The 17,335-nt window shown below is 37.2% G+C and overlaps 1 protein-coding gene across 4 annotated transcripts in view; it reads right to left on the bottom strand.

The window, feature by feature from the left end:
- The window catches only part of LSAMP (limbic system associated membrane protein), a 633,432-nt gene that overhangs the window by 294,169 nt on the left and 321,928 nt on the right, over window positions 1-17,335 (bottom strand). The window lies entirely within an intron of this gene.

Genomic DNA, 17,335 nt, shown 5'->3' with positions numbered 1-17,335 from the left:
TAATGAGAGATTAGTTATACTCCATCGTTATAGGATTAGACTAAACTGCTGAGTTTACTTCTGATCTTTACAGGTTTGGAATGCTCACTTCTGGGAGTGAAAATTGTGTTAGCAGATCCAGGCATAAGGGGATAGGTGTTATGACAAGGAAATCAAAGCAAACATCATGTAGCATAAGTTTGGTTACAGCTGCTGAAGGCATAAGCTTGTTTGGTGGCAAGTTAGGTTGCTACCAGTACTTCTTGTCACACTGAATGCACGCCATCTTGAACAAAGATGAAGAAACCAATTTTGTAGTTCACAGACCAACAGATTAAAAAAGGTAAAGAAATAATGCTTATTTGAATTACTGCTTAAACTTAAAAGGGCCTCTTTCTGAAATCTGAAAGAAAGAGGCAAAGAACATGCATTAGTGAAAGAGGGGTAAATACTTTTTGGTGAGTATGGTTTTCTTTTTCAGTTCCAGCAAGAGTCTTGCAATGGAAAAATCTAGCAGAAAACAAAAACAAAAAACCTCTGTCTGCATCCTTGTGGCAAGATTTATGTCTACCCCATAGGGAGATGTCCCAAACCCTGTTCACAGCTGCAAAGCCAGCTGCTCACACTCTGGGGCAGAAGGGAATGAACAGAAAGATCCATGAGCACCATAGCAGGACAATTAAGACACCCTGTTCCCCTGTATTTTCTAAACCAAGTAAAATCCAGCTTTTCTCTCAGGTCAAAACAACTAAACATAGACAGAAAATTGGTCATAACACATAGGCTGTCCACATAGGAATGTAGAGGCCAACTGTGTCTCTTATATGAAAAAGGAAAGCTAAGTATTTTTAAATACCTCATCTATGGTATAATATGAAGACCTCCTTATCTTATCAATTTTAAGTGAATTGTATATTTCTTTTAGAGGGAGAATTTTTGTTTTTGAGACAGGTTCTTGTTCAGTCACCAAGGCCGGAGTACAGTGGCCTGATCATAGCTTACTGTAGCCTTGAACCACTGGGCTCAAGCAATCCTCATGCTTCAGCCTCCTAAGTAGCTAGGATTATAGGTGTATGCCACCAGGACTAGCTAATTGGAAAACAAATTTTTTAGAGATGGGGTCTTGCTGTGTTATCCAGGCTGGCCTCAAGTGATCTCCTCAACTTGGCCTCCTTAAGCTCTGGGATTATATTCGTGAACCACCATACCTGACCCTTGAGTAAGAATTTGACTTAATAAGTTGGGTGCCAAGATACACAGATCTTACTTTTCTTCTTTACCTATTTGTTTTCATAAACATAACTAGATTTAGGTATCACTTGATATCTCCATTTCCAAGCATGTGCTTCTCTGCCATGCAGATATTATTGAGTGTAGATTATGTATTTAATAATTTGGAGGCCTTTTATCATGAGCACCAAGCTAACTTCATGAATGCTTTCTGCTTCATTCCGGGCTCAGTTTTTCTTTTTCTTTTCTCCTCTCTTATGGCATCATTTCTCTGTCCATGGTGATGTTTGCAGCACCTCTGAATTTAAAGTCATTGATGAATTAATTAATAGGCTGTTTGCTGTCTTACTCTAGGCCATTAATGAAATTGCTGAATGTAGATTTACCATGTTTTTTCTATTCTAATAAGAAGGATAGAAGTTTACCCATGTAAATGTGTTTTAAATCTTCTATCATTTTTCCCTGTGCATGTTTCCCATCTGCACAGCTTAACACAGGAATGGCCAGATTTGCTACATTATAGATGTATTCTGAATGCCTCTTAGCCCCAAATATGGCTCCAATCTGTCCACTTTGAAATAAAAAAATACTATATAATATAGTTTACATAAATATGTGAATCAAATAAAAACAGCAATTTTTTACCTTATTCATTTGGATACTACCAATAACTAATCTGGGATAAAACAGGTACTTAATAAATGCCTGTCTCGTGAACTAACTGGGTCACACATGCAGATACAGGACATTTGATAACCTATATTTCATGTTCCCATCCCAAGTCCTATAGAATCCACAAATAAATTGGACAGATTTCCTTAACAACGTAAGGTAAAGTTTCTAAGTTGGGACTTTATGGTCCTTTGACATTTTAGCAATTTTCATTCATGGAAAAGTTAAAATCATACAGATCATTATTCCATATTATTCTTTGAGGGTGTTCAGATATTTCTTATAAAGAAGTAATTGACTATTTCAGCAGAATTGACAGAGGCATAAAAGTTCATCTACAAAACAATGTATTAGGTGTAAATTTTGTTATGACAATTTACTTTGGGTTTTATGCATATTTATTTTTTAAAATTCATCTTTTACTGACAAACGAGTGTACAGTATATTAAAATACATATATACTTTTTACTAACTCAGATGGTTAGCCAAATTTCAAGCACCAGAACACAATATAGTACAGTATTTTTAAAAAGGAAACCACTTCTCCAGATATTTCAGAGTTCCTTTCTATGTAAATAGTTGCAAAATAAATATATTAGCTCTATAAACTAGAAAATAATCCTTCTACAATGTGACTAAAACTTTCTTAATAAAAAATGGGTAAAGGAATAATGCAATTTCAGAAGTAAATATTTTCTTTCTTTTAAAATGTTAATTTAAGGTGGCAACTAGTTTTAATCATAAAAAAGTACACATAACAAAGATGGTAGGACCAGGCATGGTGGCTCATGTCTGTAATCCCAGCTCTTTGGGAGACTGGAGGCAGGAGGATCACTTGTACTCAGGGATTCAAGGCTGGAGTAAGCTACGATCACATCACTGCACTCCAGCCTTGGCAACAGAGTGAGACCTTGCCTCTAAAAAAAAAAGAAAAATAGAAAGAAAGAAAAGATAGTAAACCAAAATCAGTAATTTCAGTTTGTGGAGCTCTATCTATGTTTATTAAGAGAGAATAACCAGTCATACAGTGTATCGACAGACCACCTGGCTACACTGAAATAAGAAATGCTGATATAAATATAGACCCAGGTTCCCAGAATTCACTGAATCACCAATAAGCACCATGAGCTTGCACCTCTGATTATGTTGGCTCAACTGTTCATTGGGCAGTCCTGTGGAGTAAATGAGAATTCTCGGGCCATGCCATTATAATGTGATAATAATGAATTATCACCCACCTAGAATGTTGCTGCAATTTAGTTCTAAACTTTATACCTAATGATTTTATCTCTAAAATCAACCTGTGCTAAAACAAGAAAAATGTGAAGAGATGGATTTCAAAAACCTGTTAGTGTTATTTGTTGTTTTAATAGACTGTTGTCTTGAGAAACACATGATGTTGCAAATAATTCCCAGGTTTAGAAAGAATTGGACCCTAATGACAGTGGGTGTTAGTGCCCCGAGGAGAGGATCAGAGAACGTCCTTCCACTTCGGGTGGGTTTTATGGATGGCAGCTGAGGACATGGACATATGCTACAAAGTGCCACCTCTCCAGAAAAGCTTCTCTCATTAGTGTAACCTTCTTCAAACTTCCTTTTTATGGCTTTACCATACTCCACATTGCTTAGAGTTATTTGTACTCATCTTTTCTCATAAACTTATTGAGACAGTGACCTTCTTGTGATTCACGTCTGGAGCCCTCAATGAGCCTAGCAACATAAATATGCCATGTGCATAGTAGATGCATACTGAAATGCTGAATAAACAAATTGAATTTAATTTAGCAAATTACATTAGGTCAATTATAAAATATTCATTGTCTAATAGGTACAGTAAAGATGGATAACTCTTTTAACACTTCTTAAGAAATAATTAAAGTTATCAGATATAAAGGAAAATTCAAAGAGAATTTTTGAGTGTGGTTTTAAAATGAAAGTAAAGGAGAGAAAAAAATGTGTTCCTATGTCCACTATGAAGAAAGATTATCTCTAGGAACGAAATTATCTATATTGCATGTGAAAAACTGTGAAAAATAAATATAACTTACTAAATAAGTGCTTAGTAGGTTTCTCATGTTAACCATGAACCCTCGAATCAGATGGAATACCTACCTCAACTATAAACCTATGATTTTTAAAAAATCATCTTTAGAAAAAAAAGGAAAGGCAAGCACACAAATTTTTATCTTCCCCGTTCAGTATATTTGATTCCATAAAACAGTCACAAAAAATCAATGCAGCCATACAAATCTTAAGCATTGAATTTCTTCAAACACTTTCTACCAAGTCTATTATACAGACTTATACAAACAGGTACATTGACAATTCTAGTAACATTCCACAAAGGTGGGGGTTATGCTTCTAAAATAATGAATATAATTGGAGGTAGAAAAGAAATGCTAAATTCAGTTTGTACCATTAGATTACTTAATAGTGTATTTACTGACAAGATATCCATGATGTAATTGATGCACATCTACCAGATATTAAACCTGTCCAGTTGCTGACACATTTCATATTTAACAACCATAAATGGCTGCTAAAAAACATACCAACTTAGCATTCAAATTTATCCAGACTTAGCCTACATAAATTTCCTTCGTTTCTCAAGGGTATAATCTGGTATTTATTCACTGATAACAAATAAATATATTTTATGTAATCTCTCACCAGTTATGTATACTCATATTTTTACATTGCAGAGTCTGGGAGCAGAGTAACTGGATGGGTGAGAGAAATCTCTTTGCTTCTTAAGAAAGAACAGTCAGATAAGAAGTTTCAAAGTGAAGGCAATTTGTGCCCCTAGATGATATTGGCAATATCTGGAAATGTGTTTTGGTTGTTTGTTAGAACTAGGGAGGAGGTTTCTAGTAGGTAGAGGCCAGGGGTGTTGCTAAACATCCTATAAGACCTTGGACAGCCTCCATCACAAAGACATATCTTATCAAAAATGTTGACAGGATTGAGGTTGAAATACCCAGATATAAACCTCTGTCTCCTGGTTTACATATCCAGAAGCATAGAGCAAATATCTAAAGTGCAATAGTGTTTTTTCATAGGGTTATGCTTCTGAATTTACACTGTTAGCCTTTACTGTGACTAAAAGTTTCAGCTTCTTAGCTTCCTTGCTCCAAACTTTAGTTCTTTTCACACTTGACCTCTGGCTAGATCCCTGTCTGCTCTCTTGGCATCATTCTCTTGCTCTTGTGCATGTCTGTTCTCCTCATCTTTAATTGTCTTTTACTTAATTGTCACCAGCAAAGTTCATGACAAAGGCACAACAATGCGGCCTTGTGAGACCCTGGTTGTAAGTTAATAGTTAATGTCTATAAGTTAGTAATCATGCCCCTATTGTTTCATTTTAGTTTCATAATTATAAGATGATGTAATCATTTTATAATACCCAGGATAAGTTAAGGAGAGTCAGTTGGAGAAACACAAATTTTTTTAAAAGAATTTAACCTTTGTTCATCTGAAAATGTTTTCATTGACCTTTATTATTTTTCACATTTGTGAGTCTCCCTCTTTTGTAAGATGTGGAAAGATTCAAGATGTGGATGGGAAGGATGTCTTCAAGAATGTTATTTTGATGCTATTTGCTTTGTAACTTCAATCCTACAAATAAAACCCTTAGTGAATCAGCAAAACTATCATAGAATCATTTCACTCTAGAAGGAAAGATAATTGGTCTGGGAAGTGATGCTATATATTCCCAGCATTAAAATGTGGAATCAGAAAAATTCTAAGCAGAGAATGGAATAAAGTATGAAAATATCCCAGATTCTCCTGAGTCAGAAGTCCTTAGTCTTGTTTTATAACATTATTTTAAGTATAATGAATTCCAACAACTATGCAAACACATCAAAAAAAAAATAAATACCAAGTTAGTTAAAAACCAAATTTAAGGAATTTTAAGTCATCAATCATTTTGGATCATCTTTGCTTCATTAGCATTTTCTAAGATTAGACTCAATTAGAAACAAAAAAAGAACTGGGAATTCACTGCTAACACTCAGGAGCCCTGTTAGCCTTTGCTGCAACTAAAAGCTTCAGCTCCTGAGCTTCCTTGCTCCCAGCTTTAGTTCTGTTCACACTTGACCTCTGGTTGGATCCCTCTCTGCTCTCTTGGAATCATTCTCTTGCTCTTGTGCATGTCTGTTCTCCTAATCTTCATCCCCTTGACCCAGACCCTAATCTTAGTTTGGTAATGGTTGACTTCTCTAGATTCACACCAAATTGTAGATCAGTTAACACTATACAGCATCTACATGATCAGATTATCTACCCTCACTCTTGCTTCTTTGTGGATATTCATGTGCAAATGGCTGCAGGTACATGTGTGCTTGCACACGCAGAAGTAGTAATGGATGTTCAGGGGAGCATATGAACACAAAGGTAGAACAAGAGGTGGTAAACCCACAGGAACTAGATTCATGTAAAGATATTACTGGCCACAGTGATTCCAAAATCTGTATATTGCTGATGGCATGCTAGTGTAAAAAACAGTTTAGCTCCTGAAGAGGCTGATTTTAGTTCCAGCCTTACAGCCTATTTACTATTGGAACACAGATAAGTAATTTAACTTTTGTGTATCTTAGTTTCTTCATAAGTAAAATGGGGCTAACAATACCTGTTCAACCTCTTAGAACTATTCTCAGGATAGTTCTTTAAATCAAATGAGGTGAGATACATAGAAACATTTCATAAAACACAAAGCAATATATATGCTTATATTCATGGTCTCTCATTGTAAAGGACAGTAAATAAAAAGAAAACAGTCATATGAGAGAGAGAACTAAAGGAAAAACACTGATTTCTCTGAGTCACATTAAAAAATGAATTTCTTTATATTTTGGAGTGTGATGACACCCACTAAATATATATATTATTACCCAGGCTCTCAGATCAATCAAGTGTTTCTCTAAATTCTCAACTTTTATTAGTTGTTCACATGTGCTCTACTGGGAAAGCACCCTTTCTGTGATTAGGCTACCACTTACTACAATGATCATCATCTGAAAGTGCAAAAAGTTCACCACAGGAAATGGCAAAACCCAGACAGGCTGTGCCATGCACGGAGCAATTAAAAGGCCTCCACAGGCATGCTTTTTGTCTCTTATCACTAAGGAACACCTTGTCTAGTCATATATGCATTGTTATATATAATACATGCATGACTACATTTCAGAATCATCTTTTTGAGGAACCATAGATTCATATCCATGCAGATGGTAGAGGTTAAGAGAAGGGTGGATGGAAAAGGAACAGGACCACCCAACTAAGCCTTGAGTGTGTCTCAACGAACTGTCTCTTCTAGGAGCATCGACATTCCTATTGTTGTCACATCAACTGTGCCATGTCTACATTCACATAGAAGAAACGAATGGGAAAGTGTAAGACATAAATTCTAAAAAGAGATAAGTATTGAGACTGAGAGCAGGAGAGAACTGATTTCTATCCCACTCACAGCTGGAATTAGAATCAGTCCCAGAACATTTATAAGTGGTTGGAAACAGCTCTTCTAGGATCTTTCCAAGAGTTTGAATCACGTCAGAAAATAAATCATTCTCTTCTTAATCACACCACAACTCAAAACTCTTCCTTATTTTGTCAGCGGTGAAGTGGAAAAGTTATGGGTTCAGTAGCTTAGTAGCTTTAAGCAAGTTACTTAGCAAAGAAAGGCAGCGTGGTGGGGTGGTGATGGGTTCAGGCTGCAAAGCCAATTTTCTGCTCTCAATTCTAGCTTCATCACATACTTGCTCTGTGGTTTTGGGACATTTGTTTATCCGCTCTGTGCCTATGTTTCCTAAGCTATAAAACAAATATAATAATGTCTACCTTGTTTGGCACTACTAATGTTTAAAACAGTTTTTAAAAAACATATAGAGCAGTGCCTGGACCTAATGTGTCCAATATTTTAAAAAAGCTTCAGGGTTTTTCTTCTGCAACACAGGAGTATAGCTACTTCCTCAGATTGTTATGATTATTAAATAGGATATATTTAGAGTTCACAGTGAGCTCTGAAAGATCCTGATACATTGTTGTTTCCATATTCTTCCAAAATCCAAATCTTGGTCATTTATTCTGTAGAAACCCCATTCTTGGGCTACATCTAGCAACTCCCAGATATTGTGGCTCAATCCAATCCTTGCTTATTAATAAGCGTTTTCAGGGAAACCCCCTTTTAGAGGCTTGGGCTCTTTTGCATCTGATAGCCCCTTGGTCCCCTCTGGTAAGAAATCAGCCTCTTACCCACAGAATTTAAATCAAAAGCAGGATGATGCAGCATGGTTATAGTGCAATGGTATAAATTGAGGCTCCAATGCCATTTCTGGAACACTTTTAAAAGATTTTTGGGATACCTGTGCATAGGCAGCTCAGGCCTTAATAATCTCACCTCTTTCAACCAGATCCACTTAGTTCCATGAAAGGCAGAACTCATATATGGCTGTCTCTCCAGGATAGCTGAAATAGAGGCCCAGCTGTGCTTTGTAATCCCCTGAGATCTGCTGGCTGAACTGGGGTCCCTCCTGAATTGGATGAAGAATACCCTATGCTTTGAGGACTCTCAGGTGAAAGAACAAGGCCTATTCTCCCTCCTCAGTGAGTGACTGAGTGGCAATTATATGCTCACTAAAGTAGCAAGAATCTATAACTTTTTCCTCTCTTTTGAACTACAAATTCTCCTCTTTCCTCCCTATATGAGAGAAGATGAGAAACAACTTTAAATCTTGCTTTTGTTTTGATTTTCCCTATGAGTCTTTGTTCTCTGTGAAAAATCCCTCTTGTTCAGAAACAGAAAAAAACTGCCTTTGATTGTACTTTTGAAAGAGTAAAATTCGTCTTGGAATTCTGGCTCAGATTTGTAGTTAAAAACCTCACTCACTATGCAATTAAAAACAATTCCACAGCTATTTGAAGAAAATTGTGTTACCTCTGCATCATTACAAAGTAAATACCAAAGCATGCTAAGTTCTGGAACAAAAAAAAGTGGTCTTTTCCATATAGGGTTTCTTCTTTATCTCATTCCAGCAGTAAGGAGAATTAAAAGCACTTGCAATAAACCACAGTGCACTTAGGATGAGCATTCTGATGTATGAGGCATGGCTGTTAAGTCAGGAGACTGTTCTCCACAAGGCTCACTTGAAAACCCAGCCCTTTACTTTATAATCTTGTCATATATACCATTATGTAAATGTTATCATTGGGGCAGAACCATATTATAATATGACTCATCATTATATTACATGCATGTAGATATAATTCAGATCAAATTATGCCCTCTAAGACATGACAATTAATAGATACAGCATGTATGCTATAATGAAGTTAACACATAATAAATATGTAAGTATATAAGTAAATAATGAGACTGTCTATCAGGGCTACCATTAGAAAATGGCTCTACTGTCTGGTTTGTCTTCGCTGGTAGAGGTAGAGGTAAAAGAGACAAAGATAAAGGCAGATGCATGTGAAAAGCAAAGAAGTCTTTTTTTCTTTTTTTTTTTTACATATAGTTTTGTTTTTGTTGCCCATGCTTAACTGTGCAATGGTGTGATCTCAGCCTGCAAACTCTACCTTCTGGGTTCAAGCGATTCTCCTTCCTCAGCCTCTCAAGTAGCTGGGATTTCAGTTATGCACCACCACACCTAGCTAATTTTGTATTTTTAAGTGAGATGCGGGTTTCATTATGTTGGTCAGGCTGGTCTTGAACTCATGACCTCAGGTGATCCACCCACCTTGGCCTCCCAAAGTGTTGGGATTACAGGCATGAGCCACCACATCTGGCCAGAAGTCTTTATTTTCAAAATGTATTTTGTAGGCCAGGATCCATGGCTCACACCTGTTATCTCAGCACTTTGGGAGGCCAAGGCCGGTGGATCACCAGAGGTCAGGAATTTAAGACCGGCCAACGTGGTGAAACTCTGTCAATACTAAAAATACAAAAATTAGCTGGGCGTGGTGTTGCATACCTGTAATCCCAGCTACTCAGTAGACTGAGGCAGGAGAACCGAGAATCACTTGACCCAGGAGGCGGAGGTTGCAATGAGCTGAGATCGTGTCACTGTACTCCAACTTGGGCGATGAGCAAAACTGTCTCAAAAAAAAAAAATGTATTTTGTGGAAACAAATGTGAAATGGGACTCCAATAGCTGCAAACTGTAGGAGATATAATCAAACAGATCTATCACAGGCAAAGGAAATGTAGTGGTCTCCTTCCCCAGATGACGACAAGCCCCTAGATCACTGATGGGTGCGTATAAATTACAAAGACACTTCTCACATGGAGAATTATAATCATAAGGATTTTTGTAGCTTCCATGTTTGCTTTTCCATCACGCACTTTCCCCCACCTCACCTCCTATTTTTTCTATTTCCAAAATTATTTATTTTCTTCAGCATTGTCTTCCAAAGGACAATGGTGTAAGGAGGACTCATCTTTGTGTGACAACAAATGTGTGTGTGTGTTTTTCTTCTTTCTCTCCCCAGAGAAGTTTTTTGTCCCCTCCCTTTTGCTGGAGGCCTGTTTCTCCTGAACAGATCAACATCAGGTTGTAAATGGGAGTTGGAGCTGGAAGATCAAAAAGAGCTTTAGAAGAATGGGAATAAAAGCAAGAGCTGATGAGTTTGAAATGAAAGCCCATGTGGGAGAGCTCTTCTAATAAACTCAGCCTACTCAAACTTAGAAAGCTGAGAATGATTGCAACTACAATCTCCAACCTACATAAAGCATTAATGGTAGCAAGGTGATGGAGGTGAAGGGGGTAACTGATATCTGGTTTTGGGAGACAGAAGAAGTCAAAGGCCATCACTCCCTTGTACTACTGCGTTCAACATATAAGTTCTTTTGAAATTTCACACCAGTCTGAATTAAAGAGAGAGCTTGGATGCTTCAAGATGAAGGTCACACTTTGAATTCTAAGAAGAACCCTATGATTCAAAAGTACTATCTCTTTAGCCTCAGAGGTGTTGTACATCACCTTCTCACCCGCTCTGTCCCTGGGCTAGTATGGCTTTGAAATTATGTTAAAGAAGAGGCATTTTCCCTCACAATAATTCCCAAAATATGACTATTAAGTGAAAGGACAGGTAGTGGGAGGGAAAGAGCTGAATCAAATGGATAATAATGAAGTGTTGTTTTGAAATTGTTCCTTTATTTCTCCTGGGTTAATTATCGCCTTTTACAGTCAAGACCTCTTGACACGGCACTAGAAATTTTGTTGAAATCTTAATATTCTGCAGAAACCTGGCCTGACTACCAGCAGAATTATATTGAGTAATTAATACGTCCAATCTCCCTAAGGATGAGTCAACTTTGTCTGGCTCTATCACGACCACTCTTAGAATGATGGTGATGGTCCACTGGTTGTCACATCCAATGAACTTATCTGAAGTATTTGTCCTATGTAACCTCTTCAAAGCTTTTAACACCAGTTACCACCCAGTCTTCATTTTCTTGTTTCTCTTCCTCTCACAATTTCTCAGTTTCCATAGTTGTCTCCTCTTTCTCCATGCACATTTTTATACATTATTTTTCTCTAGGATTGTACTTTTCTTTTCTTCTGACCTCACAGAGCATTCCTAATACAGTTTTGGCTTTAATTACAGTTAATATGATTGAAATCTAAAACGGCATACTCAGCTGCTCCATGTAGATATTTGAAGGTACCTCAAATTCGACATGTCCTGAGCTGAAATTCATCATCTTCCACTTTACTCTGGTTCTTCTTCTAAATTCCGTTAGTAGTTACTGGAACAGTAATTCAACTGTAAATTTAAGCTAGTATCCACAGAATTATTTTTTTGGCGGGGGTGGGTTTAGGGTACACCAAACCCTAATCTCTGCTGCTTGGGCTGGAGTGCAATGGCACGATCTTGGCTCACTGCAACCTCTGCCTCCCAGGCTCAAATGACTCTCCCACCTCAGCCTCTGATTTAGCTGGGATTACAGGTGCATGCCACCATGCCTGGCTAATATTTGTATTTTTAGTAGAGACGGGGTTTCACTACGTTGGCCAGGCTGGTCTTGAACTCCTGACCCAAAGTGATCTGCATGCCTCAGCCTCACAAAGTGCTGGAATTACAGACATGAGCCACTGCGCCTGCCCGGATTATTCTTATTTCCTTCCTTATCTTCATGTCTCTTATGTAGTGAAATTTTACATTTTTTACTAATATTTTTAATTATTAAAAAAAATTAGCGGCTGGGCGCGGTGGCTCAAGCCTGTAATCCCAGCACTTTGGGAGGCCGAGGCGGGTAGATCACGAGGTCAAGAGATCGAGACCATCTTGGTCAACATGGTGAAACCCCGTCTCTACTAAAAATACAAAAAATTAGCTGGGCATGGTGGCGCATGCCTTTAATCCCAGCTACTCAGGAGGCTGAGGCAGGAGAATTGCCTGAACCCAGGAGGCGGAGGTTGCGGTGAGCCGAGATCGTGCCATTGCACTCCAGCCTGGGTAACAAGAGCGAAACTCCGTCTCAAAAAAAAAAAAAAAAAATTAGCACATACCACCTTTGGGATTTTCATAAATTGACCTCTACTCTCCATCATCACTTCCACTGCCATTGTTCAGGGCCTTGTCATTTGTTACAGCATCACTACATAGACTTCCAATTGGTGTTTTGGTCTGCAACGCTGTTTCCCTTTAACCACAGCTATTCCATCTGTCTTTCATAGTGACAGGAATGTACATATGTAAAGTTGATGATGTACTCATCTTATTTAAATGCTTGTGGTCTTTTTACATGTATAAATCCAAATAGATTAGTAAAACATCAATTCATTTAACCTAGATTTCCAGTCTGATCTCTTGACATTATACTCTTTTTGCTTTGAGTTTTATGCTTTATTCAGACTTCAGTCTCACTCTTTCTTCTCTGGTTTTTCCTTTTTATCTAAAATGTCTTGTTTGGCAAGCTCCTGCTTACTATACAAAATCTCTCTCAGATGTGCCCTTCTCTGTGATTCATTCTCTCCAGTTTCCCTAGTTGATTCTCAGCTTATGCTAGCATTTTAAGTCTTTGTTTTCCTGCCTTTCATCACTATTTTAAGAGTGGGCCAAAACCATGTCTTGTCAACTTTCACATCTCTATTGCCTGTCAAAATGCCTTACACAAAAAAGTTTCCAGAGAATTACTGAATGGATGAGGAATATACGAGAGTCTTTTGCCTCTCATCTCACATTCATAAGAATGTCCCCACTCTGATATATCTTGAAGGTGAAAGAAACTTACTATTCCAAGTGGTTTTGGAAGTGGAGAAGTTGTGACAGGATAAGAAATGTTTTTCTTACCTAAACCAGGTATCTTATTTCCTAATATTTGCTCCTATCATTTTCTCTACTCCTCTAGGTCTAGAAAAATGATGATATGATACATCTATGTTATACTATAATCGATATGTGAAAGTAAATTTTTTGCCACTCTTAAAATTTGCTTAATTGACATATAATTGTGCAAATTCATTACATGTGATGTTTCAATCCATATAATGTAGAGTACTCAGATCAGAGCAACTAACATATCCATCATCTGAAAACATTTGTCATTTCTTTGTGTTGAGAAGATTCAATAACCTCCTTTTAGCTATTTAAAATGATACATTATTGTTTAGTCATCCTACAGTGGTATAGAATGTGCAAGGATGTATTCCCCTTATCTAGCCGTAATTTTGTATTCTTTAACGAATCTCTTCTTATCATCTAAACAGTAAATTAAAAATAAATATATGCAGGGGAAACTTCATAACTCAAATAAGTTCAAAAAATATGCTTAAAAGCGAAAACAAAAACTGATTCCTAGTATATCGGTACCCCTTCTCTATTTGGTAGACTTAAATATGAACTTCTATATTATCTTTTGGTAGTGTCTCTTTCTTTAGAGGCTCATACTTAAGGATCCCAATAAACATTTTTTAATCCATACTCGGATGTCACACTGAGGACTAACCACCTTTGAGTTTATAGAGGGCTTGTGATTATATCTTAATCAGTTTTCTCACTGATCTATTGAAGCAGGTTAATTTGGTCTCACAGAACTTTAAATTTTTTTCTTTCTCGATTTCACTATGAAATTAGCAATTATTTTTTCCTTTAGGGTAATAATATGATCAAGAAGAAAAACAGGAGGGCTGATAAACAGATACACAGAGTGGAATTTTCTCCACTGATCCTTTGTCTGGGAGGCAACTAAAATTGAGGCAGTCCAGATTCTTTCAGTCGACAGAGGCACTGTAGTTATTTAGATAAAACTATATTTCATTCCTTAATTTTGGTAAATATTGTCCTACACTTATTTTCTTGAATTATTATAAAACACAATCTCAGAATTCTGTATATCATGTCTGAATCTGCAATCTGAAATAAGCAAAAGAAAAGACTTAGAATGAGATTAAGTTTATTTGTCAAACTGACTGGGCTAAGTGGTATTTAGACATTTGTTTAAGCATTATTTCTGGATGTGTCTGTGAAGGTGTTTCTGGATGAGATTAACATTTGAATTGGTAGACTGAGAAAGCAGACTGAACTTCCCAAATGTGGGTGGGCCTCACCTAATCGGTTGAAGGCCTGAATAGAATAAAAGGCTAAGAAAGAATTATCTCTTATTACCTGCCATAAAGCCTAGGACCTTAGTTTTCTGCCTTCACACTTGGACTTGAACTGAAATGACATTTGCACTATCACTCTCCTGAGTCTTCAGTTTACTGACTGTAGATTTGGGGATTTCCCAGCTTCCATAATCATGCAAGTCATTTAAAAATTTTATCTATCTATCTACCTACCTACTTACTTATCTATCTATCTATCTTCCATTGGTTTTGTTTCTCTGAAGAAATCAGACTAATACAGTAAGTTTTAACAAAATATTTTAAGTAAGCTGAACTTAGTTCAATCAAATGAATAATAATACATTATTGTCTTTTATACCTTGCTCTTTATCATACTCTAAGAAGATATTTCTTACAGTTCTTATTTTCTTATCCTCAGTTACAGTATTTTCCCCCAAAAAAAGTTACCAAAGGAAGTTACTACTCTAGCTCATCAACATATGTCCTTATATTTAAACTTCAAGAATATTGATTGGTGTGTATAGCTGTAGTCAGAGCTAGATTATCTAGTTTCCTTACTATATTTATTATATTCTGTCCTGGTACTAGGATATGATATAATAGAAAGTGTCTCACTCCTATAATCCCAACACTTTGGGAGGCCCAGGTGGGTGGATCACTTGAGGCCAGAGGTTTGAGATCAGCCTGGGTAACATGGCAAAACTCCATCTCTACTAAAAATACCAAAATTAGCCAGACATGGTGACAGTGGCAGACATGGTGGCATGTCCATGTAGTCCCTGCTACTTGGAGACTGAGACATGAGAATCACTTGAACCTCGGAGGCGGAGGTTGCAGTGAGCCAAGATTATGTCACTGCGCAGTGAGCCAAGATTATGCCACTGCACTCTAGCCTGAGCAACAGAATGAGACTCCTCAAAAAAAAAAAAAGTGTATATATCATAAATTTTTGTTCATGTGTTCTGTGTCACTTCCCCTCATCCTGTCTCTCTCTCTCTCTCGCTTTTTTTTTTTTTTTTTTTTTTTTTTGCTATACTCTGCTTTGAGGACATGACTCAATGTAAGAAAATGGCGCATCCACTTTTTTTTTTTGAGTGGTAGGCTCTTAATTGCTGCCTCGACTTCTGACCTTGTTATTGGTCTATTCATAGTTTCAGCTTCCTCCTAGTTTAGGCTTGGGAGGACACAGGAGTCCAGGAATTTATCCATGTCTTCCAGGTTTACTAGTTTATGTGCATAGAGTTGTTTGTAATATTCTCTGATGATGGTTTGAATTTCTGTGGAATCTGTGGTGATTTCCCCTTTATCATTTTTTATTGCATCTATTTGGTTGTTCTCTCTTTTATTTTTAATCAGTCTGGCTAGTGGTCTGTCTATTTTGTTGATCTTTTCAAAAAACCAGCTCTTGGATTTATTGATTCTTTGAAGGGTTTTTCGTGTCTCAATCTCCTTCAGTTCAGCTCTGATCTTAGTTATTTCTTGTCTTCTGCTGGGTTTTGAGTTTTTTTTTATCTTGCTCCTCTAGCTCTTTCAATTTTGACGATAGGGTGTCAATTTTGGATATACACCATGGAATATTATGCAGCAATCAGAAATGATGAGTTTGTGTCGTTTGTAGGGACATGGATGAATCTGGAGAACATCATCCTCAGCAAACTGACACAAGAACAGAAAATGAAACACCGCATATTCTCACTCATAGGCGGGTGATGAAAAATGAGAACACATGGACACAGAAAGGGGAGTACTAAACACTGGGGTCTATTGGGGGGAAAAGGGGAGGGCCAGTGGGAGGAGAAGGTGGGGAGGGATAGCTTGGGGAGAAATACCAAATGTGGGTGAAGGGGAGAAGGAAAGCAAAGCACACTGCCATGTGTGTACCTACGCAACTGTCTTGCATGCTCTGCTCATGTACCCCAAAACCTAAAATCCAATAAAAAATTTAAAAAAAATAAAAATAAAAATAAAAAGCCAAAAAAAAAAAAAAAAGAAAATGGCGCTTCCAAAGTGGCTCCCGCCAGAGGTCGTGGCGCTTGCGAAGGCGAGGTCATGAATTCAAGGCTAACCTGAGCAACCTTATAAGCTCAAACTGATTGGCAAAAAAGAAAGAAAATGGCATATTTATATATCTTTCCCTTTGGCTCATAGGCAATGTGAGTCCTTTAATCTTTATAAACGTTCTTCGGTCTAAGTAAGACCTTATGCCATGTCACATGATGCTTCACATTAAAATTATGCCTCTGCTAGACTATAAAATTAAGGAAGTCAGAGTCCCTAATTTATTTGTTTTAAGTATATCAGTGTAGTAATGAGTTGAGTGCACTAAAATCCTATGGGTATTCAATAAAAATTCTCTAAAGATAATTTCAAAAATAAAAATTCGGATTGATCATTCTACCTCTTTAGAACACCTGAATCACAGAATACTGTGACTGAGGGTAACAAAATAGAAACTTTATGAAATCTGCCCTGAGAGGACAGAATCAGAGCACAAGTGGGCAAAGCATGTGTTGTTTATTAAGTAGAATGCTTTCTCTAAGTGAGCCCGGTAGATTTCTTTCCCCATCACTGAGTTCTACACAGGGTCTCTGTGGCCCACACAGAACTCAGTGTGAAAACTGGCCAGAGTCCAGTCTCATAATTTCAAAATCTTTCTGGCAGTTTTCACTTACTGATTTGTCCTAATCACCAGCTCTTAACAGCAACAAAATGGTGAGAGTAACAGAAAGTGAGATCAAAAGATACATATTCAATGCAAAACAGCTCAGCCTGTTAGCCCCAAGCAATGAATAAGTGAAGAATACTCTCCGTTGTGTAGTAGAGTGTTTCTGGGAGGCTAATGTTGTTAGACGCAAACCTGCCCAAGGCAATGTTAAAAAAAA

The sequence above is a fragment of the Callithrix jacchus genome, chromosome 15 (assembly GCF_049354715.1).
Source record: "Callithrix jacchus isolate 240 chromosome 15, calJac240_pri, whole genome shotgun sequence".
In the NCBI taxonomy this organism is placed as follows: Eukaryota; Metazoa; Chordata; class Mammalia; order Primates; family Cebidae; genus Callithrix; species Callithrix jacchus.
This window is presented reverse-complemented; position numbering and strand designations above follow the sequence as displayed.